General features: G+C 46.4%; 1 protein-coding gene across 2 annotated transcripts in view; it reads left to right on the plus strand.

The window, feature by feature from the left end:
- The window catches only part of LINGO2 (leucine rich repeat and Ig domain containing 2), an 831,708-nt gene that overhangs the window by 304,509 nt on the left and 501,180 nt on the right, over window positions 1–26,019 (plus strand). The window lies entirely within an intron of this gene.

The following is a 26,019-nucleotide window of genomic DNA, read 5'->3' on the forward strand; positions in this document are numbered from 1 at the left end:
ACTAGCGGGGTAGTGTAGACATACCCTCAGAGAGTTCTCTGCAGCTACAGAGAGGGACAAGCATGTCTCTCTCTCTCCAAGACACCATTCTTCATTTTCTGTAAGTAGGGTAAAGTTTAGGTAGTTTCGTTAGGTTTTATTGTTTTAAGGATTGGGTATGGGATCTGAGATCTGGCACTGTTTAAAAGATGTTTTGGCTTTTCTTTGTAACCAAGTTCTAGGCCCATGGAGTTTCTCCATGGCTACGTTTACACTGGCCCCTTTTCCGGAAGGGGCATGTTAATTTCAGAAGCCGTAGTAGGGAAATCCGCGGGGGATTTAAATATCCCCCGCAGCATTTAAATAAAAATGTCCGCCGCTTTTTTCCGGCTTTTAAAAAAGCCAGAAAAGAGCGTCTACACTGGCCCCGATCCTCCGGAAAAAAAGCCCTTTTCCGGAGGATCTTATTCCTACTTTGAAGTTCCACAATTGTAGGAAGTAGGAATAAGATCCTCTGGAAAAGGGCTTTTTTTCCAGAGGATCGGGGCCACTGTAGATGCTCTTTTCCAGCTTTTTTAAAAGCCGGAAAAAAGCGGCGGACATTTTTATTTAAATGCTGCGGGGGATATTTAAATCCCCCACGGATTTCCCTATTACGGCTTCTGAAATTAACATGCCCCTTCCGGAAAATGGGCCAGTGTAGACGTTGCCATTATGTTTGCAACAGGAATATTGTTGTAATAATAAAAGTTCTTTCTTTTCTTTTTATTAACCTGGCAGTGGTTAATTGTGTGCCCTGATTTTTATTTTAGGGGTAAGATTTCCCAAATGATCTTTCCCCTGGTTTCTTTATCAACATTTGGGTGGTGACAGCAGAAGTTTTATTCCCAAAATCTAGGTTTTTAAGATTTTGGGGGGAGTTTGATACCAAAGCCTGGTAGATAAGGCTTTGGGGTACACTTGCTGGCCCCCACTTCTGCATTTATCATGCCAGAGTGGGGAAGGAGCCATGACAGGGATAATCTCTTTGGAACACAGAGAGTGTTTTATTATAAGTTTTCTGAATTGTTATGAGCATTCACCATCATCTATAAATGCTGCAAATAAAAAAAAGAATTTATTTTTACTAATGAAAGTGGTTGCAGACAGAATCAGAGTTCAAATGAAAATATAGTGGCGCAATAAATTCTACTAGGAAGACGGAGCAGAGTTATGATGTGCCTTCACTCTTCTATTTTTTTTAAAAGCTATTTAGAAGGTAGAAAAGATGCATACAGGCAGTCCCCGACTTACGTGGATCCGACTTACGTCGGATCCCTAGATACGAACGGGGTGAGGCAACTCCCGCACATGCGCAGCAGCATTCCCGGGGCTCGCTCACCTGGGTCCTAGGATCCTCCTCCTCCTCGGGCCGGCTCCGACTGGGGTCCCGGAGAGCTGCCGGACAGAGGAAAAGTGCCTCCCCCTGCCAGCAACAGGCTGCCCCCTCCCCTGAGCAACAGGCTGCGGAACAGACAAAAGCAGCCTCTCTGCCCCTCCTCCCCCTATACATGCCGGGCTCCTGGAGCTCAGCAGCGTCCCCAGGGCTCGCTCACCTGGGTCCTAGAATCCACCTCCTCCTGCTCTTCGGCCGGCTCCAACTGGCCTCTGCCTGCAGCAGCTGGCCACAGGGACAGGGATCCGGCAGAGCTGCCGGGCAGAGGAAAAGTGCCTCCCCACGCCCGCTGCCCCCCCCCCCCCCGCAGCCTCGCATCCTGCACACCTCCCCCTCCCCCCCTGCCAGCAACAGGCTGCCCCCTCCCCTGAGCAACAGGCTGCCGAACAGCAGACAAAAGCAGCCTCTCCGCCCCTCCTCCCCCTATACAGGCTGGGCTCCCTGGGCAAACAAAGACTCCACCAAAACAAACAAAGTGCTGTCCTCATTGTGTTAGCAAAAAAAGGACCCTCCTCCTAGAACCCTGGGTGGTGTGTGGAAATAAAGCTATTAGCTCAAAGCATGGTGCAGAGCTGTTTGGTATTTGATGAGTTACTCCTTTAGTCCTGAGTTTGTCACAGGGACAGAAATAGATGTGAAATCTTCTGAACAGGGGAACAGACAGCAAAACAAACATTAGAGGGGAGTTAACCTTTCCCTATGCTATCCAAAACTAAAAAAAATGTTTGGCTAGAGTTTCCCCTACAATATGTACCAGTTCCGACTTACATACAAATTCAACTTAAGAACAAACCTACAGTCCCTATCTTGTACGTAACCCGGGGACTGCCTGTAGAAGTAAAATCAGCCTAACAGAGGGAATCTGTCACACAACAATTGCTTTCTCATTGACATCATATACAGAACACCCTTATAGAACCCATCTCAAGAATAACCAAGCTGGAGACTCAAGTAAATACATACCTAATTGTAATTTCTAAGCGAGAACATCTTTTATATAAATATTCCAAACACCTCAAAACAACAATGCACATTTAACTTCCAAAGCAGACTGCTCCACAGGAATATTTTAAATATAGCAATTCAATAGACTAATAGGCATTGTGAAACAGGAGCAAGAAGTTGAGAGCAAGATTCTCCTCACAAATTTGAAAAAATCAGAGGATTATGACGACACAATTGTGGAACGAGGAGTACAGATAGTTCGGAATTGCTACGTAGTTCGAACTATCTAGCACGTGCCGCGTGTAGCCGCGCAGCACGGGGTTCGCACTAGCCGGCTTTTAAAAATGGCGACGCCGGCTTTATGCTAATGAAGCCCGGGAAATTCAAATCCCAGGCTTCATTAGCAAGTTCAGTATGCATACATTACCCCGCTAGTTCGAACTAGCGGGGTAGTGTAGACATACCCTGACAGACAAAAGGGAGCAAGAAAAAAAACCCAAATTCCTTTGTCCCAGTTGGAAAAGTCCCACCTACATTCCTACTGGTCACTCCACCTCACTAGGTGTAGTTAATCCCTTAATTCCCAGGCTGCTGGCTAACCCTCATAATCATGACAATCCCGACTCACAAAAAGATGAAAGAAAGCATATAAAGATATATTTTAAAATTGTTTTATAATATTCTTAAAGACCAAGATATTGCACTACTGATGTCGACGTGAGCTTTGTCATTGAGTTAAATGTTTAGATCCTAAAATATTTCAAGGTAAAACACAGAGAGATAAATATATTTTATGTTGTTCTACAGCACTCAAAACACCATGGTGGATGGGGATGATTTATAGCTAAAATCAAAATCCAGTGATATGGATGGTTTTATGATTTAAGAACTGGCCTGAGACACATATCTTGTTTCATATCTTGTTTCCCGGCTTTGTCATAGTCTAGCTATTTTACTTTGGATTAGTCACATGGGGATAGATTTTCAAAATAGTTGAGTAGCCTATACCTTGGATTGTAATGCTAATACTCCATTTTTGTGCGAATGCTAATACTCCATTTTTGTGCAAATTAAAATTTCTCCATGCCTCAATCCACCTATAAAATGAGAAAATCTATATTTATCTGGCTCACAAAATCCTTGTGAGGCTATCCTTGTTTTTTGAGATGCCCTCTACCACGTGGTCAACTTTTTGCAAAAAGTCCAGAAAAAATCCTCCACACTCTGACTCTACTTTTACCCCAATGCAACTCTTTAAAATTAGAATACACTTGTGTAAAGCTGGCTAACAGTAGAGAACTATCTCTTAGTCTACAAACATAGGTAAGAATTGCTGGCAATTACAATTACAAGCAAACAAAGGACCATTGTGAATTAACATCTGTGACAGGGCATTGCCCTGCAGTGGCCCTTTAAGGGGCTGAGAGTGGAGTCAAAGGCAAGCCCAGCTGAGGCAGCTAATGAGGGCTCAGGTAGAGGCTATAAAGAGTGACTCAAGGAAGAAGGAAGAGACCAGCCTGCCTGCTGCTCTGGAGGGAGGGTAGTAGAGACCTGACTGCCAGGGAAGCAAGAAGCTCCCTGGAAGAGGGCAGAGCTAGGGAGGCTTTTGTGCCTAATAAACACAGGTTAACAGGCCTGAGGCCCTAGGAGCTGTGAGAGGCAGCCATGGTGGGCGGGGATGCAAGAGGCAGTCATGAAGGGCCGGGCTGTGAGAGGTAGATGCAGTAGGCTGGGGAAGCTTGGGCCACGGAAGCCCCAGGCCATAAGGCCTGAAGGCAGGGTTGCAGGAGACACCCTGGTAGGCAGAGGTAGCAGGTCTGCACCCTTTGCCTAAGGGAGGAGTGGCCTGTAGGGACTGCAGTCTGAGTGGAGACAGGGGCTAGAGAGGGACTGGCAGTGAGCCACTGAGGCCTGGAAGGTGCAAGGGAACTAGGTGTTCCTAGAAGGAGGTGGGTGTTCCCTGGTAGAAGACCTGGAGGCCCTAGGGAGTAGGGAGGGCCCTGGAGTATAGTGAAGGAAGAACAATAACACACACACCCCCAGAAGGGGGTGCTGACAAAGACAACACCGTACCGATGGAGGACATGGGGGAGATGCCAGCGGAAGGGGGCGTGTAGGAACAGTCAGTGAATTCTCCAAAGTCATGCTGCTCACGGCTCCATGCTGGTGAGTCGACCCCATTACAGCATCATATAAGTCAAAGTGGAAAACTCAGGCATCACTACGTGGCAATGAACACGGTAATAATTTAAAGACTTCCACAGCAATATATTATTAGATTCTATGGGAAAACTGACTTCAGAAATTGTGTAATGTCAACACAAAATCCAGCGGTGTGGTGGACGGGAATGAAGAAGAGTGAGAGTGACTTGGGGCGTTGGAGAGCTCAGTGCAAGACTAACAGGCTCTCTGGCCATGAAAACAGTCAGTGGGGGGTGGCAAGTGTAACGAGCAGGGGCCGCAGCCCCCTACTTCTGATTAAAATGTTATTTCTGACACCAAGACCATGTACACACTCAGGGGTTCTTTCGAAAAAAGTAGCCTTTTTTCAAAAGAACTTCCCCTGCATCCAGACTCAAGCTGCGTTCTTTCGAAATTAAATCGAAAGAACGCGGCTTTTCTTTCGACGGCGGTAAACCTCGTTTCACGAGGAAGAACGCCTTTTTCGAGGGAGATCCGTCGAAAGAACGTGAGTCTGGACGGGGGGAGCCCTTTCTTTCGAAATTATTGGCCTCCAGGAACAAGCCCTGGTGGACAATCTGGGCCATGGGTTGCACGTCTGTGGTTCCTGGCTGCAGCCATTCCTTAAAGGGACAGGCGCACCCTCACAGCCACTTGTTGCAGACAAGGAGCCAGAGCACACGGCGACCTTGCTGCAGCATGTCACAGCCCCAAGAGCGTCCTGGCCCTTCCTCCGAGCCTTCTGGGGACCCAGCCAAGGGCTTCAAGCGCTGGGCACCATCCTGGTCCGGCGCAGAGATAAAGAGCCTGCTGGAGCTGTGGGGAGAGGAGGAGGCCTTACAGGCCCTCAAAAGCCGGCGGCGAAACGCCGACATTTATGGCCGCATGGCTGAAGCCCTGGCCCAGAAGGGCCACTACCCCCGCACCCAGGACCAGGTGCGCTCCAAAGTGAAGGAGCTGTGGCAGGGCTACGCCAAAGCCAGGGAGGAGAGCTCCCGTTCTGGGGCAGCCCCCCACTACTGCCCCTACTACTCAGAGCTGGACCAGATCCTGGGTAGCAGTGCAGAAGCACGCACACCACGGAGGTTCGTGCAGTCCGGACTGGCAGACCCGGTGGTGGACGCTCCAGAGCGGGAGCTACAGCAGTCTGGAGACGGGGACATGGGCCCAGAGGAAGAGGACACCGAGGAGACGGCGCCCCTCACCCTGGAGCCAGTCACCCAGACCTCTGAGGCCTCCCAGGCGTCATCTGGCACGGGAGAGGAAGCAGCAGGTGAGTACAGTGAGTTTGTGTCACACCCGGGGGGGGGGGGGGGAAGGTAGGTGGGTGGGTGCACAGTGGGTGATGCACAAGGGAAACCTGTCATGCTCAGGCTGATGCCCAGGTCTCACACACACACACACACACACACACACACACACACACACACACACACACACACACAGTGTGACCTTCAGAATGTCTGCTTCCCCTGTCTCAAGGGAGAGGGCATGCCCTTTTGGACAGCTGTTGCACACATGACTGATTGTGATAGAAATGTAGCCATGTTACTCTGATCTGAGGAAGTGGGTCTGGCCCTGGAAAGCTCATCCCCTAATAAACCATCCTGTTAGTATTGTAAGTGCTACAGAGTCCAGTTTATAGGACTGATTGTGTCTTCTTCTTTTCCTCCACAGCCGGACCAGCCGTGGAAGAGGGCCGCAGCACCCCAGCCCCACCTCCATCTCCATCTCCACCTCGGAGACATGGGAGCCGCAGACACAGGCGTGTCTACGCCGACATCCTCCGGCAGCACGCCGAGGCTGTGCAGGAGCAGAACGCCATCCTGCTACAGAGGGCGGAGGCAGAGGAGCGGTGGCGTGATCGGCTCATGAATGAGCTGGTCCTGCAGCGCACGGTGCTGTACGCCACCCTGAGGGAGGTCAGCGGCTTGCCTGCTGCTGTGCCTGGTCCTGCTCCTCCAGCACCCCATGACCCCACCCCACCAAACCCCCCTTCCACAACAGCATCCCTTTCCCCCCTTGGACCTCCCTCTCCCCCAGCCCCCCCAGCTCCCCAGCCCCTCTCTCCCCCTGGCCCTCCTCTCCCCCAGGCTTCCACGTCCCAAGAGCCCCCCAGCAGCCAGCCAACCGACAGGTGCATCACCCGATCCTGTAGCCGGGGAGCACCCCAAACACGAGGCCCAGCCAGGAAAGGGAAATCTGCCAAGCCCCGTTCAACCTGATCCCCTTCCCCCCTCCAGGTTTCCAGTCCCCTTCCCCCCTCCAGGTTTCAATCACCCCCATCACCCCAGTTAAAGCACAAACAAAGGGTTAAAGGAACTGTTTGTTTATTGTATATAGTTTGGCAACAACAAAAATGAAATTTTTTTTTGTTATGTTTGCCACATTGTTTGATAATATGTACAAAATTATAAATAAGTAAAGAGAACATTTTATTTTGAAACACACCCTGGTGTAAGTAATGTGTCCAAACTGGGTCAGGAGATGGGTTGTGGAGGGAAGCTTCTATTGGGGGCCAGGGCCCAGTCCCCAGGCAGAAGCCCCTCAGTGCACTCAGTGGCCTCCACTGGAGAATAGGTCCCGGAGGGCCTCCCGGATGCCAACTGCAGACCGGTGAGCCTGGCGGATGGCAGCTGTCCGGGGCTGGGCAAAGAGCCTCTCCTGGGCATCAGCAGCTCTCCCCCACCCTGGTAGGAAGGCCTCCCCTTTCCTCTCCACGAGGTTATGGAGGACGCAACACGCGGCCACCACCTCGGGGATGTTGGTCTCCCCCATGTCGAGGCGTGTGAGCAAGCACCGGAATCTGCCCTTTAAACGGCCAAACGCACATTCGACCTGGTTGCGAGCCCGGTTAAGGCGAGCATTAAACTGCTCCTTGCTCGCATCCAGGTGGCTGGTGTAGGGCTTCATCAGCCACGGCATCAGGGGGTAGGCCGCATCAGCCACTATACACACCGGCATGTGCACATCCCCAACCGCAAACTGGCGATGGGGGAAAAATGTTCCTGCCTGAAGCCTCCGGTACAGGTACGAGTTTCTGAAGATGCGGGCATCGTGTGCCCGCCCTGACCACCCAACACAAATGTCCGAAAACTGTCCACGATGGTCGACCAGGGCCTGGAGGACCATAGAAAAGTAGCCCTTTCTATTGATGAATTGGGCTGCTCGATGGGGCAGTGCACGGATGGCAATGTGTGTCCCATCGAGCGCTCCTCCGCAATTGGGGAAGCCGAGGGCAGCAAAGCCGGCCATGACGCTGTCCAGATCCGGTAGACAGATGAGCCTGTTGAGCAGCTCCGAATTGATGGCCCTCACCACCTGCAGAACGAGACAGACAACAAAGTGTTAGAAGGGGTGCCTTATGTCTTAGGAGGAGAACCCAGCACCCACCTTCCCTCTCAAACAAACAGCCCGGGAATCCCCTCCTCAGAACCCCCCCCCACAATTCAGGGTGAGTAGAGGAGCTCCCTCCCACCCCCACTCCACTTGGCCCTTCCTGACAGTCTCCCTTCCCCCCACCCCAAACTGTGACTGTCCCCAGACAATGACTTACCTCCATCAAGACGGCCCCGACAGTAGATCTCCACATGCCAAATTGGTGTCCCACGGAGCGGTAGCTGTCGGGGGTTGCCAGCTTCCAGAGGGCAATGGCGACCCTCTTTTCCAGGGGGATGGCGGGCCGCAGGTGGGTGTCTTGCCGTTGCAGAGCAGGGGCGAGCCAGGTACAGAGCTCCTGGAAAGTGGTCTTTCTCATGCGGAAGTTCCGTAGCCAGTCTTGGTCATCCCAGATCTCCATCACGAGCCGGTCCCACCAGTCAGAGCTGGTGTCAAACCTCCAAACACGCCTGTCCACGAAAAAGTTCGGAGGCAAGGGCAGTGTGGCTGCCGGACGGGGGAACCCCTCGTCCCTCTGGTCTGGGTCCAGCTCGGGAAGGAGCCTCATGATTGTCTCACGAAGATGCAGCAACAGCTGGAGTATGGTGGTGTGGGGCCATCGCCTGCCCAGGGGCAGCTCTGGCTCCATGCCACAAATAAGGGTCTGCAAGCAGAAAAACCTCAAAAGAAAAAAGCTGCTGGGGTGTCCCAGGAAGCTGAGCACTCCAAAGCAGCACTGCAATGCCTTGCAAAATTCCTCAAGGGACAGCAAGGGCAGCTGCAGGAGCAGAGCAACGGGTGTTCAGGAGTGTCCCTCTCACCACGCGTCTCTGCAAAGGGCAGGCAGGCAGCACCCGGAAGGAAATGCTGCCCCCATGCCCTGGCAGAAGCAGTTCCGGGTGGCTTTCAATTTCGAAAGAGCGTCCGTCAGTCTGGACGCTCTTTTTCGAAATAGCGGATCGATCTTTCAATCCGCGCATTGTAGTCTAGACGCGCTCTTTCGAAAGAGCCTCTTTCGAAAGATGCTTTCGAAAGAGGCTCTTTCGAAAGAAGCCTGCAGTCTAGACACAGCCCAAGGTAGCTACAAATGTTTCAACATGGTGAGTCTTATGATCTCTATGCACATTCACAGTCTGTGCTAAAGGCTCAATTCTGTAATCCTCTGAGAAGAGCTGAACAGAAAATTAAATTTTTGAGTCCAGCAACAAAACCAAAGAAATCAGAGGACATGTGCTGTCAGCAACCGATGGCTCTTGAGCCAAATACAGCTCAGTACAGAACCAAGTATGGCTTTTTTTGTCATTTCCAAAATACACACAACTTTTTAAATTAAAATGAAAAATTAATTAGCTACTCATGTCAGGATGGTCTTTTTTTGTCTCTTTCACCTTTAACCAGAGGTGAAATTAAGGCAGTGTGCCCGGGTAAGAACCAGCTACGCTGGGGCACTCCGCTAATTTAACTGAGGACGTGCTGTAAGGCACACATTCATGTTTCCAGCCAGAATAGTAACAGGGGCTGGCGGCAGCAGATGCCTCCATCTGTTTCTAGTGGCCTGGCTTTAGCTCCCATCTGACTGTCATGATTTGTCCCCAGCTACTGTGTTCCTGGGGCAGACGCTGCAGCTCAGCCATGGTGGCCCTGCACTCTAGCAGCCCGACTACAGCGGCCTGGCTTGGGCTCTCGCCGTGGCACCCTGGCCAACAAGCCCCAATCAAGGTGCAGCCCCCCGCCACTGGCCACAGCATCCTGCCCCCAGCCCTGATGATCCTGGGGCAGGAGGGATGTGGCACGGGCAGGTAATCCATCCCCAGGGATGCCCCCCATACTTAGGGTTACCAGATGATTTCAAAAAAATACCAGACACACTTGATCTCAGATATGGCGGAGGACGGCCAGGAGGGGAGCGGGGCTGGCTGGAAGCGAGGCTGTCCAGGGGAGATGGGGAGGGGGGAATGGCTAGCGGGAAGCAGGGCTGGCCGGGTGGGGGTTGGGAGGATTGGAGCGGGCTGGCTGGGGGAGATCGGGGGAGAGGGGGAGGAACCGGCCAGCGGGGCATACGGGTGAGTCTGGCCCAGGGGATTCCATCCCGACCCGGCCCCCTCCTCTCTATTGTGTAGTTGCATTCTGCCTGGCTGGTAGACACACTCACACAGTGTGAGCATGTTTACTAGCCAGGCAGTACGCAAGTATGTACTGATACTCATGATAATAATAAAACTTACTTCATGAGAAAATACATTCTTCATTTATAGTCCGGTATTTTCTCAATTTGTTTCCCAGACAGAAAGCTCAAATACTAGACTGTCCAGTTCAAAACCAGACACCTGGCAACCCTACCCATACTCTACTTCCCACACCCAGTGCCCTGCCTTGCCCATACACACCAACCCCCTGCCCTGAGCCCCTCATATACCCCAACCCTGACTCTTGCACACCCACATTCACAAACTGCACCCCCAGTAGCAGCAGAAGTCCCATTAAATAAAGTCTGTGAATATAATGTTTCATTTATGCTATTATTAATCATCATGTCAATTATTAATAATATGACATCGTATATTTTCTGTTATGCAAATGGGCATTCTTATATGGCTCTTTGTTGACCACTTGTTCTGAATTTTGATGTAGTTTGGCTCCTTGGATTGAAAATGTTGCCAACCCCTGATGACTTAAATTTAGTTCTTCCTTCCAGGTGACCATCCTAGCCTTGGGTCTGTAGGCTATTCTAGCATAGGGTTATCTCTCTTGTTGAAGTTCTTCCATCTTGGCCCAGAAAATATATAAGAGAATAAGTAGGGACAATCTATACTCTGGTAATTAAGGCACTTACAACTATTCAGTTTTTCTCTAGGCCTGATTCAGAGACAGAATTTGAATTGACATTTTTTATCTCCTAGGTTGGTAACTTCATCATCAAACTATGGATTGTTCCCTCTTCCTCTTTGTCCTAGTGAATAGTTTTGTATTTATAGAGAGAAGAACAGCCTATAGCCTGATGTTTATAGTATTCACTGGGTAGAGGGGAAACACAAATGTTTATACAAAGAGGAATATTTCAAAAGAAGAGACTGAGTAACCAATCCCACAAAAAATATGGCCTGATGCTCATGTGCATGGGGAAATCAAAGTTCAACTCTTTATACTTAGCAGTGCTAATTTAAATCTGTCACCCCCATAGTAAAAACAAATAACCTAAGGACGGAGGTTGAAGGTCTTAAGCACACACATATGCATTGTATTTTCAGCAAATAGGCTATTAATAAAATATGCTTAGCTTTTATCCTGATCCACCTACAGCATTTTAAGTACCCGAGTAAATCCCATTGACTTTGTGTGGGAGACAAAGCAAGATACTTTAGTAATTTGCTGCATTTGCTGGGAACTTAGAAGATGTTTCACACCAGCCCACTGCAGCTTTGTTAAACCAGCCATTGACAATGCAGCTAATGAAGACGGTACAATTTATGTCAGCACGCAGCTAAAATGAATTGCTGTGTCTCCACCCCACCTCTGAAAACCCTCACCCAAACCTTTTCTGTCCAACATTGTCCACTTCATTGTTTTCTACCCAGTCCTTATGCTACCCTAATATCTACCTGCAAAAATACCTAAATATACTCTCTCTGAATCTTATGGAGCAATGCATTGTATAGTTCACATGTCTTAGTGACTTCCTTCCCATTATGGGTATAGAGCAAATGGTCAAATTCAGAGCTAGCCTAACTAGGAGTATAATCAATTATTTCAATGTGAAGCCGCCTTATAATTGCTTCTTCTTGCACTAGTTTCATAAATGCTGAATTTGGCCCCACTAGCTTTAGTCTACAAAAGAAAAGAAATGTACTGAGGGTCAGACTATTCATGATAGTTTTCCTATAGTCTCAAATTACCCGAGTCCAACTAAATGGCACAATGAGGCTGACATGGACAATCCAAGCAAATAATATCACTAAGGAAAAACAGTTGTTAATATTTAGTTACAGAATAGCCCCAAAAGAGTAGTTATAGACTATTATGAAGCAATAAATGAATATTCTGAAGGTCTGCAATTATGGACAATCAGGTAATTATATAATGACACCAAATGATGAATACAACTTTTCTGACCAGAAGTAGGGATTTACTCAGTGGACTCTTTCTGCAGCTCCATAAACTTGTATTTTATTTTGATATTGCCTTTTACTTTAACAGTAATAAAATATATCCCAGACACATCTTAAACTATTGTGATTATAATACATCCTTTAAAAAGAGATCAGATTTACCATCTGACAGGCTCACATTCACCTCTGAGCACACATCTTTGCAAAAGGGCAGAGGGAAAAAGTTATTTATGGTTGGAAATTAACTAGTGCACTGCCCAATCTATGCTCGAGACTGTGCAGGTAGAAAATGAGGACCTTTGAGATGTACCATCCAGCACCCTGTGCCTGCCTCTTGGCCAGACACCCACCAGCACCCTGCTCCTTCCTCCTCCCTCCTGGCCAGACACCTACCCCCAGCTTGCTCCTGTACCCTATTTCCCACCCAGATTCTGCACCCCGATCCCATTCTCACTCCCACTCACTGACAGCCCTGTCCTGCACACTGGATCCCTCATTTTTGGCCCCACCTCAGCATGTAGAAGGACCCACAAAATCCACTCATTTGGAGACCCAGGAGAGTTAATCTGGCCTAAGGCCTTGAACCTCAGTCCTACCTACCCTCTCTGCCCATGGGGCTGGAGTGCCAAGGGAGTGAGGAGTTTCAGTTGGGGCTGCACCAGTAAGGTTTGGGGGTTTTTGGAGGGGTTATTTATTTACATCTCACTTGTATGGTCCCCGACTGACTTTCTGTGGGTCAGTGGCTTTGACCCAAAACAGGTTCCCCACCCCTCCCATGAATAAAGACAATGCTGAAAAGTTTTTGATGGACATAATATTTTATTTAAAAATGAAGCCTGGCCAACAAGCCCCCAATTGGGGCCAAGCCCCCATCTGGCTGCAGCATCATAACACTCTTGCAGCTCCCACACACCCCAACCCTGAGCCTATCATACACCTGCACCCCCTGTCCTGAGCCCCTAACATCCCCAAACTCCTGTACCCACACATCCCCAGTCTTCTGCAACAACATTCCTGCACCATCCACACACTGCAAATCCATGCCCTGAGTCCATCATACACCCCAACCCAAACTCTGCACCTCACATCCACAAGCCTGTGGCTTGCTCAGGACCCCAACCCTCCACTTGACCCCAAAACTCTCCAGCCTGGTCCCCTCCTGGAGCCAGCATCCCCTTCTCCACCACTCCTGCACCCAAATTCCCTCCCAGAACTTGCACCTCTCACCTCTTTCCACACCCAAATCCCCCATTCCCACTCCAGAACCTACACCTCCTGTCTCCACCCAGTGAGACTGAGTAAGGGCTGGGGACAGCAAATGATGGAGAGGAGGGGAATGGAGAGGGCAGGGCCTCAAAGAAGGGGTGGGTTCTTGGGAAAGAGATGGGGTAGATCTTGGCTTGCCCTGACATTTAATAAGTGATCTTGAGTGTAAAAAGTTTGGAGACCACTGAACTATATGTTAATCTTTAAGGTGCTGCAAGACTATTAGTGACTGTTTTAAGTTTTTCCAGTTACAGACTAATTCAGCTATCCCTCTGAAGCTTATTAACAATGATATTGCACATACATTAGATTTTTCTTCAATTATGAACAAGTTTGCACACAACAATGCCAGAAAAGCATTCCTAAAAGGAAGAGTTTTGCTTGCAGTGAAATTCACAATTAAAGTTATGTTTTTAACATACACATAATTGGTATCATGACTTAATTGTTAATAAATAATTGTCTTAAGTGTCCATTTTCATATATTCTTTTGGTTTTAGTATGACCCTGTGGATGAGAAGTTAGATACATCGAGGGGCTGGGGCTGGGTTGGTACCTCTAAACTTAAGTGGCCCGGGCCTCTGTCATTCTGAGAGGGCCTGGTGGTGTTGTACTTATTCTTGATGACTTTTTCTCCCCCCTCCCTTCCACTCTGAGGCTTCCTTTTTAAGTTAACAATTCTACATTAGATAAATTCTGTTGTTGAGAGAGAAGATGGTTCTACACTGTAAAACAAAAGCCTATGGTGTGAAAAGATGAAAGTACATTGAAAGCAAGTATTTCAGTTTGCTCATTCTCACCACCACACTTAAAGTTCACAGTTATTGACTTCTGGTCTCAAAGGACCTTATTAGCTCCCAGCTCCCAGTAGATGTGGATCTTTACAAGTTTTCCCTTCTAAAAATACCGGTGTGAGGATTTTTTTTTTAATCTCTTAAATGATAATGACACTAACAAAAACAAAACTGTCAACATTTATAAAAAATCTATTGTAAGATATCGGCACTTTGAGCTTGAAATGGGAGAAAGAAAAATGGATAAAAAATTTTCTCTGAATGTTTATAAACAAGTTCTCTTTATTTTGCTGAGGATTTTCTCTCCCTCTCACTAAAGTAAATGTGTAAAAGATGTAAGCACTTTGTAGATACAAAATTATGGTAAAAGGAAAAAAGGAATCCAGTTTTTTAGCTGACATTTTGTAGACTGTTGATACACTTGAAAAAGTTGGAAAGGCCCTACTTTAGCAATTAAATCCATGCAGGCCTTTGCTAATTTGGAAATCATTATGGGCTAGGTTGCTCAAAGCCCACACATTCCATACAGAGCTGTTCCTATTAATATATAATAGACCACTCTTTGTAAGTAAAATGGGATTTATTGGGGCATGTGCAATATTGCTACATTTTTATTCAGTGTATGAGAGGAAAGGAATCTATTTATATGGCACTCTCTTCTATCTCTTGGAGTCTGAAGACACTTAATGGTGCCCTGACATCTTTTTCAAATAAAAATTCTCAAACTTGAACAGATTCCTTTTTCAGATTCTGCCTGCACATAGCCATGACCTAAGGCTATAGCCTGCGCACTCAATATTTCTGACAGGGCCATCTTGAAAGCTTTGGTCTGTGCATCCACTATCATGCTCCCTTGCAATTCTGAACATTTGCAACTTCAGGGAGGGGGATATAAGGATTAGACAGTCTTTGCTATCATACAGCTTCCTGAATGACAATAGTCCCTAAATGTAATACAGGGACTCACCTATGACTCAGCTAGGAGGTGTATCCAGATTATAATACTTATATAGTGCCTTTATAACTTTCTCTTTCTTTTCCTTTTTCTCTTTCTCTTTCCTGAGAAAAGAATCTAATATTATTTGAGATTGGGTTGAATTTTGCAACCCGTGGACCAGTTTTTGATACTCTTACTTGCCCCAAGTAGCATCGTACTCCACATAGTCTCGTTCAGTGGAATTATTGGTGGAGTGAGATGCTGCTCACTATTGCTATGTCTACACAGCAACATTTTTTCAGAATAATGTCAGTCCGCATTTACACTTCAAGCAGTTATTTTAACATGATGTCAAAATAATGTCGAGCTAGAGGACTTCTTACTCTGACTCCTCTAACCCACATTTTACAAGGAGTAAGGGAACTTGGAGGCAGAATCTGAAAAAGGACTTCTTGCTGTGTAGACAGAATCAAAAGCTGAAATAAGCTATTTCGACTTAAGCTACGCAATTGACATAGCTCAAGTTATGTAGCTTATTTAAGCTTTAGCCCTGCTATATAGATGTACCTTAAGTGAAAGAATAACTAAATCACTTCCCATTGTATTCAAGTGGGTTCAAAAGTAGGATAAAGTTTGCCTCTATATTTTAATTAACACCAAGAATTATTAAGAACAAGAGAGATGTTCAGTGCTATCTCATATTAATGCAAACATAAGTCAAGAGGGAGAATGTACTGTATATTTGTTTATTATATTTTATCAGACCGAGTAAAATCTTATCCTGAACTATACAATTTGGAATGAGTATACAGGCAGTCCCCGAGTTACGTGGATCCAACTTACGTCGGATCCGCAGTTACGAGCGGGGCTTTTCTCGCCCCGGAGGACGGGAGCGGCGGGACGCCCAGATGCGCCGCGGTCCCACCGCCCGCATCCTCCGGGGCGAGAAAAGCTGCTCCGTGTCTCCTTGGTCTGCTGGGGGGGGAACCCTCCCAGCAGACAAGGGAGACACGGAGCAAAGCCACGGAGCACGTGGGCAGCCGGACAGCCCAGACGCGCCGCAACTGTCCCGCTGCCGGCGTCCTCCGAGGCTTTGCTCACCATCTCCCTGGTCTGCTGGAGGGAGCTCCCCCCAGCAGACCAGGGAGACGCGGAGCCCCCCCCCCCTCCAGCAGACCAGGGAGACAGGGAGCAAAGCCTCAGAGGACGCCGGCAGCGGGAGAGCCGTGGCGTGTCTGGGCTGTCCCACTGCCCGTGTCCTCCGCGGCTTTGCACCGCGTCTCCCTGGTCTGCTGGGGGGAGCTCCCCTCCAGCAGACCAGGGAGACGCGGAGCAAAGCTGCGGAGGATGCGGGCGGGACCGCGGCACATCTCGGCGGTCCCGCCACCCACGTCTCCCTGGTCTGCTGGGGGGGGGGGGCACAGCTAGTGCACCCCCCCCCAGCAGACCAGGCTTTTCTCGCCGCCGACGCCTTGGGTAGAGCAGCTGGGGCGCTGCCGGGTTGGTCCCGCAGCGTTGCTCCTCGGCACTGTTGGACCAACCCGGCAGCACCCCAGCTGCTCTGCCCCAGGCGTCCTCAAGTCAGCCGCTGCTGAAACTGACCAGTGGCTGACTACAGGAAGCCCGAGGCAGAGTTGCTCTGCCCCGGGCTTCCTGGAATCAGCCGCTGATCAGTTTCAGCAGCGGCTGACTTGGGGACACCTGGGGTAGAGCAGCTGGGGTGCTGCCGGGTTGGTCCCCGCAGCGCTGAGGTGCGGCGCTGTGGGGACCTACCCAGCAGCGCCCCAGCTGCTCTGTCCCAGGCGTCCAAATTCAGCCGCTGTTGAAACTGATCAGCGGCTGATTCCAGGAAGCCCAGGGCAGAGCAACTCTGCCTCGGGCTTCCTGTTGTCAGCCGCTGGTCAGTTTCAGCAGCGGCTGAATCTGGACGCCAGTTCCGACTTACATACAAATTCAACTTAAGAACAAACCTACAGTCCCTATCTTGTATGTAACCCGGGGACTGCCTGTACTGTGTTCTCTGTATTGAACCTATATGTAATAGAGATACATGACAAAAAGGATTAAGATAAGAGGTGAAATCCTGGTCTCGCGGAAATCAATGGAAGTTTTGCCATTGGTTTCAGTGCACTCAGGATTCCAATCCATGTGTCTAGATTCTCCAGCATTAATATTGCTGGTATTAACTTGTATCAGCTATAGGGAAACAGATGGTTATGGTCTTTTTTATATGAATTATAACGTGGACTTTTGATCTGGTAATGGAGATTAGGAAAAAATATTGTATAAAACCTCCCCAGGACATTAGTTCAATGTCTTTGGGCAGTTTTTGTCCATTTTGTGAAATAATATGCTCTAAATAACCTCAGTGTTTACTCTGGACATCTAAAATTAGTACTCTCAATTAGAACAAGTAAATCACCAGTCTAAATGTTTTCAGCAGTACTGGATCAAAGTTTGTTGACATTAATGAAGTATTTATCAATCTAATGAAAGCAGCCCCAGCTATCTAGTTTACTGTTCAAGTAGAAAATATTGCCAGCTCACAGCAAGTCACTCTTAAAACATCTTCAGTGTAATTCCTTTATTGACAAGCTATTTGTACTCCATCACATAGCCAATTTTGATTTAAACCAGAAATTACATATGAGAGTATATGGATGTCACAGACCATTGATCCTTAAAAACAAAACAAGAACCCACTAAACAAAATCAAACACAGACTAGATTAAGTTTATCGTATCTCACTTATTTTTATATGGTAACCTGTGTGCTTTGCAATGAATTTATTAAATGAAGCATCTGGAGTTTAAGAAGTGTTTTGATTTGCTTCACTAGCTGTTCCAACAGCAGAGTATGTACAAAAATATTTCTTGCTGGAGCTCTTAATATGAAAGCAACATTTCAAAAAGGCATGAAAAATATTTTTATCTTCACCTTGAGACTATATTCCTATCAAGATTATCTAACCTCTGTGGTAGGATCTTGTTTTCTCAATCTGGAGAAAAATATCTCAGGTTCTATGGATACACCCACTGAAACAGATTAACTCTGCATTATATGTTTTCCATCACTTGCAAAACTAAACATTTTGTGTTAGGATGAGAAAAACATCTATTAAGATCATCATGTTACTGTAAGAGTTATAGATTTATACTGATAAAAGATAACAGTTGGATTTCTGGTAGACTGCTACTGTGTAAAAAGTGTGTATGTATAAATCTACCTATGAGTTACCTTTCTTTTTAGGCACGTCTCATTCTTTTACATTAGAATCTAGATCACATTATCTGGCTAAGAAGGAGAGGGAATCTGGAAAGTGAATTTCATTAACTGAATTAAAAATGGCAGGGAGAAAGTGTCCAAAAAGCCTCAAATGTGATTGGTTCAGAATAGATTAGCACAACTTTAGTTCTTTGAGGATGTCTGCAAACATGGGAACAAGTGTGATACAGTAAGTACAGTCCATTTGGACTTTCAGAAAGCCTTTGATGGGTCCATTACAAAAGGCTGTCAAGCAAACTATGCGGTCATGTCAAGGCTGTTCCCCACTCTGGCACTTCAAGTGGAGAAGGTGGGTGCTCACAAAAGACTTTAAAACACCCTGCTCTAAAGGCTTCTGCTTAAAACTCCCCAAGGTCACAAATTCCCTGACCTTGGGTGGCACACTGCCAAATCCCAATTGCAAAACCCTTTTGATAGCCTAGGAACACGCACTTGGGAATGTCTTCCTCTAGGGTATTCTAAAGCTCTTTAACTGTTCCTCCAGAAAGAGCTTGATAAAAAACTGACATTTCTTAATAGCTGACCTCCAGTCTCAGGCATGTGGACACAGAACCTCCTGTCTTCTAGGACAGTGGTGCTCGGCCTTTTTTAATTTGTGACCCCCAGAGCCAGGAAATTTTTGTTGAACAACAACAACAAAAAAGCGCCAGGAACATGTTGTTGTGGACCCTTTAATTTAAAGCACCGGTTCGCTCTGCTCCCTTGCCATTCCTCCCGCACATGCCGTGTGTACATTAGGTGCCAAATAAAATGCCAGCCAAAGTACTGCAACCCCCTAGGAAGATGGCTGTGACCCCCTTGGGTTGTGCGCCACAGTTCTAGGACACAGGAATCAGATCACAGTCTTAAAAAGGTGATTTTTATTAACAAAACAAGATGACATACATGGTAAAGCATACTTGGTTGGAAAGTGTTACAGAACATCTGAAAAAAAGGCAAATTAAAAGCATAGAGAATTGCTTTCCTGGGTTTTAGTTTAAAAGTTACAGAGTAGGGTGAGGGATAAATCAGCACAGAGGAGTTCAACCAAACCCCAAATTTAAGAAAGTATCCTCATCGTGTCTAACTACACATTCCCTGTTCACTTATATGGCTGTTGTTCTAAAGTTCAGTCCCTTATAGGCCTGGATATTGCTGGAAATTCCATGCTTGTTTTCTAGTTTAATCAATCTCCATGTCTCTCCTCTGGCCACACAAAGACTGAAGCAGGCATACCATTTTGTTGTTGTTGTGTTTTGTTTTGTTTTGTTTTTCAATTAAAAAACTCACACTGTCTTCATACTGGCTTTCCTGGCTCCCTGCCAACACTTCATGGAGACCCACGGTCTCTGTGTTTAACCCTTTGCAGGCAAGTTAGTTAACTGAATATCTGAAATGTGTACAAAAAGGTAGTACCCCTCTTATCCATCACAGGTCATAAGAAGAATGGTCCTCTTTTGAATCACTGGGGATATGTCTACACAGCAGCGTTTTTCCCAGAATAATGGGCATCCATATTGCAATTGCGTTCTTTCAACAAAAAGTCGAAAGAACGGAGGGTCTTTTCCTATGGTGATAAACCTCTTTCTATAAGGAAAAACACCTTTTCTTCACAGCTCCATGAAGGAGGCCTTCATCATGCAGAATTTTTAGAACCACTGTTGGTCGTCCCACCACTACATCACCAGCTGGTCCCATCAGTCAGAACTGGTGACCAGCTTCCAAAACCATCTCTCTACCATGGAGTGTGGTTTCAAGGGCCTTACTCCCACACACAGGAAGAGGGTCTTGGTGATGAGCTCGGTGTTGAGCTCCTGCGGGACTATGAAAGCAGCCTGCACAAAATGCCGCAGAAACTGCAGCATGGCTATGTGAAGCCATCACATGCCCAGAGGCAGCACTGGCTCCTTGGCAAGGAGTGTGCTGTGGTGTCCAAAAGCTGGGCAACCAGAGCATGCCTCTTCCTTGGAAAGGTAGGCAAGCAAGCAGCAGAACATGAGAAATGGCTGTCTAGGTGTGTCCCTTTAAGCACGTCTCAGCTAGCTTTAGGCAACAGCATCCGGAAGCAACTGCTGACCTAATGTCCTGCCAGAACTGGTTCCAGGTGACCTTAAATGAAAGATAGCATCCAATCAGTGTGGACACTATCTTTCAAAATAGAAAATCAAATTAGTAAATTTCATTGCACTTTTTGCGTCTGGATGCTATCTTTTGAAATAAGGTTTTCCAGAAGATCTCTTCTGAAAAAGCTTATTCTGAAAGAAGCTTGCAGTCTAGATGTAACCTAACGATTTAAAAGGTCATTTTTCACAATGGAGAGAGTTAAATAATGGGATCCCTCAAGGATCTGTATAGGAACCCATAAATAAGCTGTAAAAAGTGGTGAACAATGAGGTTGTAAAGTGTGCATATAATAAATGTGCACATAGATCACTCAATCCAAAGTTATGCAAAGAACTACAAAGCAATCTCCCTAAACTGGTTGACAGTGCAACAAAATAGCAGATGAAATTCACTATTGATAAATGCGAAGTAATGCACTTTGGAAAATGTAATTCCAACTATATACCGTATATACTTGAGTATAAGCTGAGTTTTTCAGCACAGTTTTTGTGCTGAAAAATGCCCCCCTCGGCTTATACTCGAGTCAGCATCTCGAGAACTGAGGCGGGCAAAGCCTCAGAGGTGCGGGAACCCCCCGCGGCTGCGGCTTCAGTCCGGGAGCCTGTGGTCTGCTGGGGACGGTCCCCAGCAGACCACAGGCTCCCAGATTGAAGCGGCAGCAGCGGCGGTTCCCCGCGCCTCTGAGGCTTTGCTCTGGCAAAGCCTCAGAGGCGCGGGACCCCCCCGCGGCTGCGGCTTCAGTCTGGGAGCCTGTGGTCTGCTGGGGACGGTCCCGGACTGAAGCTGCAGCCGCGGGGGGGTCCCGCGCCTCTGAGGCTTTGCCAGAGCAAAGCCTCAGAGGCGCGGGGAACCGCCGCTGCTGCCGCTTCAATCTGGGAGCCTGTGGTCTGCTGGGGACCGTCCCCAGCAGACCACAGGCTCCCGGACTGAAGCCGCAGCCGCGGGGGGTCCCGCGCCTCTGAGGCTTTGCTCTGGCAAAGCCTCAGAAGTGCGGAACCCGCCCGGTGCCCCCGGTCTGCTGGAGACGGTCTACAGCAGACCAGGGGCACCGGAGCAGCTTTCACCCCGACTTCCAGGGCTAGACCCGGTATCTATCTTCATTTTTTACATTTACCAGTAGCTGCCTCATTTCCTACCCTAGGCTTATACTCGAGTCAATACTTTTTCCCAGTTTTTTGGGGTAAAATTAGGTGCCTCGGCTTATATTCGGGTCGACTTATACTCGAGTATATACAGTATATAAAATGGATAGGGTAAAAATACCACTTGAGAAAGAGATCTTTGAGTCATCACGTATAGCTTCCTCAGAACAGATGCTCAGCAGTGGCAGTCAAAAAAGTTAACAGAATGTTAGGAACCATTAGGAACAGGATAAATAATAAGACCTATAACATCATAATAACAATATATAAATCTGGAAAAAGGGATGAACAATGAGGTTGCAAAGTTTGCACATAACAGTTTATTCAAGATAACTAAATCCAAAGCTGAGTGCAAGGAGTTACAAAGAGATCTTCCTACACTGGAAGACTGTGCAACAAATTAGCAGATGAAATTCACTGTTGAAGTAATGCTCTGGCCATCCCTAAAACATTGACTGCCAGAAGGTTGGACTGGACAACAGGGTGGCTCCACTCAATTGCCCTTTTCTTTTCATTCCCTCTGAAGCATCTTGCACTGGCCACTGTCAAGACATGATACGAAAACCTAAGATAACTCCTGTGGTAATGTATTTAAGCAATGCTATGGGTCTTGATATTGTTAAATATCTAGTTGCCCATATCTTAGGCAATGGTCCATACACGTATTGACTTTTAGGATAATAATAATGAAGTGGCTTTTCTAGGGAGAGGCTAATGCAAATTCCCAACATTCTGTTTATACAACAACCCAGCTTTTTGTAGTTACCCTCTGAGAAGACACCTTCCATTTATTAACATTGACTGTTATGAAAGGCTAGGATCAAAAGTTTGAGCTGCATAAAGAAATAGCTCACATCCTCAGTCCTTGTTCTGGGTTGGTTCTAAGACATGAACTTGTAACCACAGGGAGAGCCCAATTGTGAGTTTTGAAGGACAAAAATCTACCAAGGACTAAAGTCCTACACAGGAACTTGAGGTGATTACTGGTAAACTTTTTAAAAAACATATTGTTTTAGTAAATTTTCTCTGTCATACTTTTAGCTTAAGAATAAATGTGCTTGCTTAGTAAGAAGTGCATGTGATAACTTATATCTTAGGGCAAAGCACTGCTCATAGTCTTTAGAGAGTCAGCAAAGTTCAGGCACTGGCCTGCTTAGGCAGTTGGGCTGGCTGGGGATATCCCAGCGTAAATCGGGGAGCTGTGCAACTTTAAAATCCCCCAATCAAGTTGCAGTGAAATGTGGGTCTCTGCCTCAGATAGGTGATGGTTGGAAGCTGAGAATCTAAAATGGATGCCCTTGCTGAATCAGAGGGGGAATCATAGAATTATAGAATCCAATGGCTAGAAGAGACCTCAGGAGGTTATCGAGTCCAGACCCTAACTAACTTTGTCAAGCCGGGACATAAAAACTATTACTGATAGAGATTCCACCATTTTCCTAGGCAACCCATTTCAGTGCTTCACCACCCTCCTAGTGAAATAGTTTTTCCTAATATCCAATCTAGACCTCCCCCACTGTAACTTGAGGCCATTGCTCCTTGTTCTGCCATCTGTCACTACAGAGAATAAAGATGTAGTTTCCATGAAACATGACAAACATCTTGCATCATAAAAATATCCCTCTTCATCTTCCCATTAGAGTTTAGCATGTTTATACCATGAAAGACAGAAGGGAAATAATTGCTTTCTCAGCTGTGAGCCATAGGATGGATATTCAGCCAGTCTTCATTTCTTCCTCCTTCCTAACATCCTGCTTCTCAAAGTCTGCTCCAGGTGGGCAAAAGAGAAGAGCAGCCAACCATCCTTCCCGTCTGGCCTGGGTGGGAGGAGGGATGGAAAAGCACTTTGTGAAGAGACTAGGAAAGGATAGATGTACACAGTCTCTGGTATGATGAGGAAAATGAGGGACTCTGGGGAGTGGAAATGCACACAGAATGTTCAGTGTTGGGGAACTGAGATGCACTAATGTGGGGGAAAGGCAGTCACACAGAGCTTCTGGCACTGGAGAGAATGGGAGTAGATGGGAATGAAAATGCCAAAAAAGCCCCAGCTAAGGGGAATTTGTTTTGAGAGATGGGAGCAAATGAAGACATGCACAACCCTTAGTGGGAGAGTTCCAAGGAGTCTCTATAAAAGAGAGTGATGGAGGGACAACCAAGAAGCTTTTAGGTAGGACTGGAAGGTTCCAAGGAGTTGAAAGACATGGCAGCCCATTAGTTCCTAGTGAGCATTGATCAGAAATATAGGAAAGCCTCCATATTATGTAGCTGATGCTCTAAAACTCAACATAACTCGTTTTTTTTCTAGCTATCTTGGTATTTATAAAGCATCCATAATAATAGTATCTAAGTGCAAACAAAGTTATAAGAAATATTTCTATTTATATTAATATGAGTACCATATTCTTCTCTTTGCCTTGTGAAAGTGTTTATAGTTAAGTTGTTTTTAATTTTTATTTGCTGAAATGCAATTTGCCATCCTGAAGGAAATAATTGTTCTAAGGCAAATGGAAAAGGATGAATCTCATTAAACTCATATTTTGTTTTGTTTTGTTTTTGTTGTTTTTTTAACTTACTTTTGAATTCATTAGTTTGTTCCCAATCACAACATGCAGCATAGGAATTGGGGATAGATTGTGTGCATCTACAAATTGTGTTTGCTTGCATGTGTCTGCCTTTATTACATGTGTGATAACAAATAATCATTTAGCATTTGGATTCCTCATGTTTACATTGCACAAGAACATTTTTATATTTTGCTTGCTTTCACGTTTTGTTGAAATTAATTAGCTTGTGTTCCTTTTTGCTATTTTGAATTAGCTTATTTTTAAATTGGGGGAATGAGTTATTCTTATTCAATGCTTTGGAGTGACAGGCACACCTGCATCCTTCTGCATGAGACTACATAAACTGAAATAATGTTACCTAAAGAAATAACACTTCTTTTTTAAGAATGTGCAGTTACAGATAACACGGGCACACACATTTCAGGACCGAAAAGAGCCTGAAGCACAAAGATACAGGTACAGAAAATACAAGAGTGTTATTAGACTTAGAATCAAGTAGACTAATTTCTTTTCAAGTCTTTTTTTTAATAACTTCTGGTCTCTGGTTAGTGCAGTGCCTGTATTACTAAGACAGGCGACCTTCCTGAATGAGGTTTTTTTTTCTATTCATTTTTGTCATAACTAATCTTATTTGTGCAGATAAAGCATAGAGATAATGAATAAGAATATTTCAGAAGTATAGTGGGTTGTTTAATAATTTTAGCAATAACTGGTATTTGTCCAGCAATACTTACTTTGGATTAATATCCCTGCAGCAAAATAACAAAGGATGTCACAATAAAAGGAAAAACTATGTAGCACATTAAAGACTAACAAGATGGTTTAATAGGTGATGAGCTTTCGTGGGCCAGACCCACTTCAGCACTAATTATAAAGATAATTAGTAATGATGGGTGAATTTTAAAAGGTTTAGATAAGCATCATAAACTCTATTTTCATGCAAAGTTTGTCTAAATTGACTTGAGATTCAGGCTTACCTGAGTTGTCTCTCTAACCAAGCTCTTCCTTGGATAAAACCCTCTGGGAGGAGCCTGGATTCAGAGATTTCCCTAGTCCCCTCTCCCCCCAGGAAGGATGTATCCCCCTGCATTTCCCCAGCACCTTCCCAGTTGTCAACTAGTTACATGGTTTAGTTGCTCAAGTGATCAATTTTGGCTGGCATTGGGTTAGAAATCACTTGAATGCTGAGATAAAAAGATGTTATCCTTATTATATGAATAAAGGGCAGCAGATCTGTATTTGGCCTGTCTTCATTGAGGGTATCTCCTTCAACTGAAACACATGGAGCAAGGTGTTCTGATACCAGTGGAGAGAGGATGAGAACAGTGTTTTGCTTTACCTTCTGCCTAAGAATCACAAGCAATATGGCTACGTCTACACTGGCCCCTTTTCCGAAAGGGGCATGCTAATTTTCAACTTCAGAATAGGGAAATCCGTGGGGGATTTAAATATCCCCCGCGGGATTTAAATAAAAATGTCCGCCGCTTTTTTCCGGCTTGGGGAAAAGCCGGAAAAAAGCATCTAGACTGGCCCGATCCTCCGGAATAAAGCCCTATTCCGGAGGATCTCTTATTCCTACCTGGCATGGGCACCGTAGCCAGCCCGTGCCCCTTTAAGGGGTCCGGGGCCGGGAGGGGGGCAATAGAGTTTCCCTGGTGTTGGCCAGAGTGGCCACCAGGGAAAGCTGGGGAGGGGTAGCCTCCCACTAGTTCGAATTAAGGGGCTACACTCCCCTTAATTCGAACTAGTAAGTTCGAACTAGGCTTAGTCCTCATACAATGAGGTTTACCTAGTTCAAACTAAGCGCTGCGCTAGTTCGAATTAAGTTCGAACTAGCGGAGCGCTAGTGTAGCACCTATGAAAGTTAATTCGAACTAACGTCTGTTAGTTCGAATTAACTT

Source organism: Pelodiscus sinensis, chromosome 6, assembly GCF_049634645.1.
Source record: "Pelodiscus sinensis isolate JC-2024 chromosome 6, ASM4963464v1, whole genome shotgun sequence".
Lineage (NCBI taxonomy): Eukaryota > Metazoa > Chordata > Testudines > Trionychidae > Pelodiscus > Pelodiscus sinensis.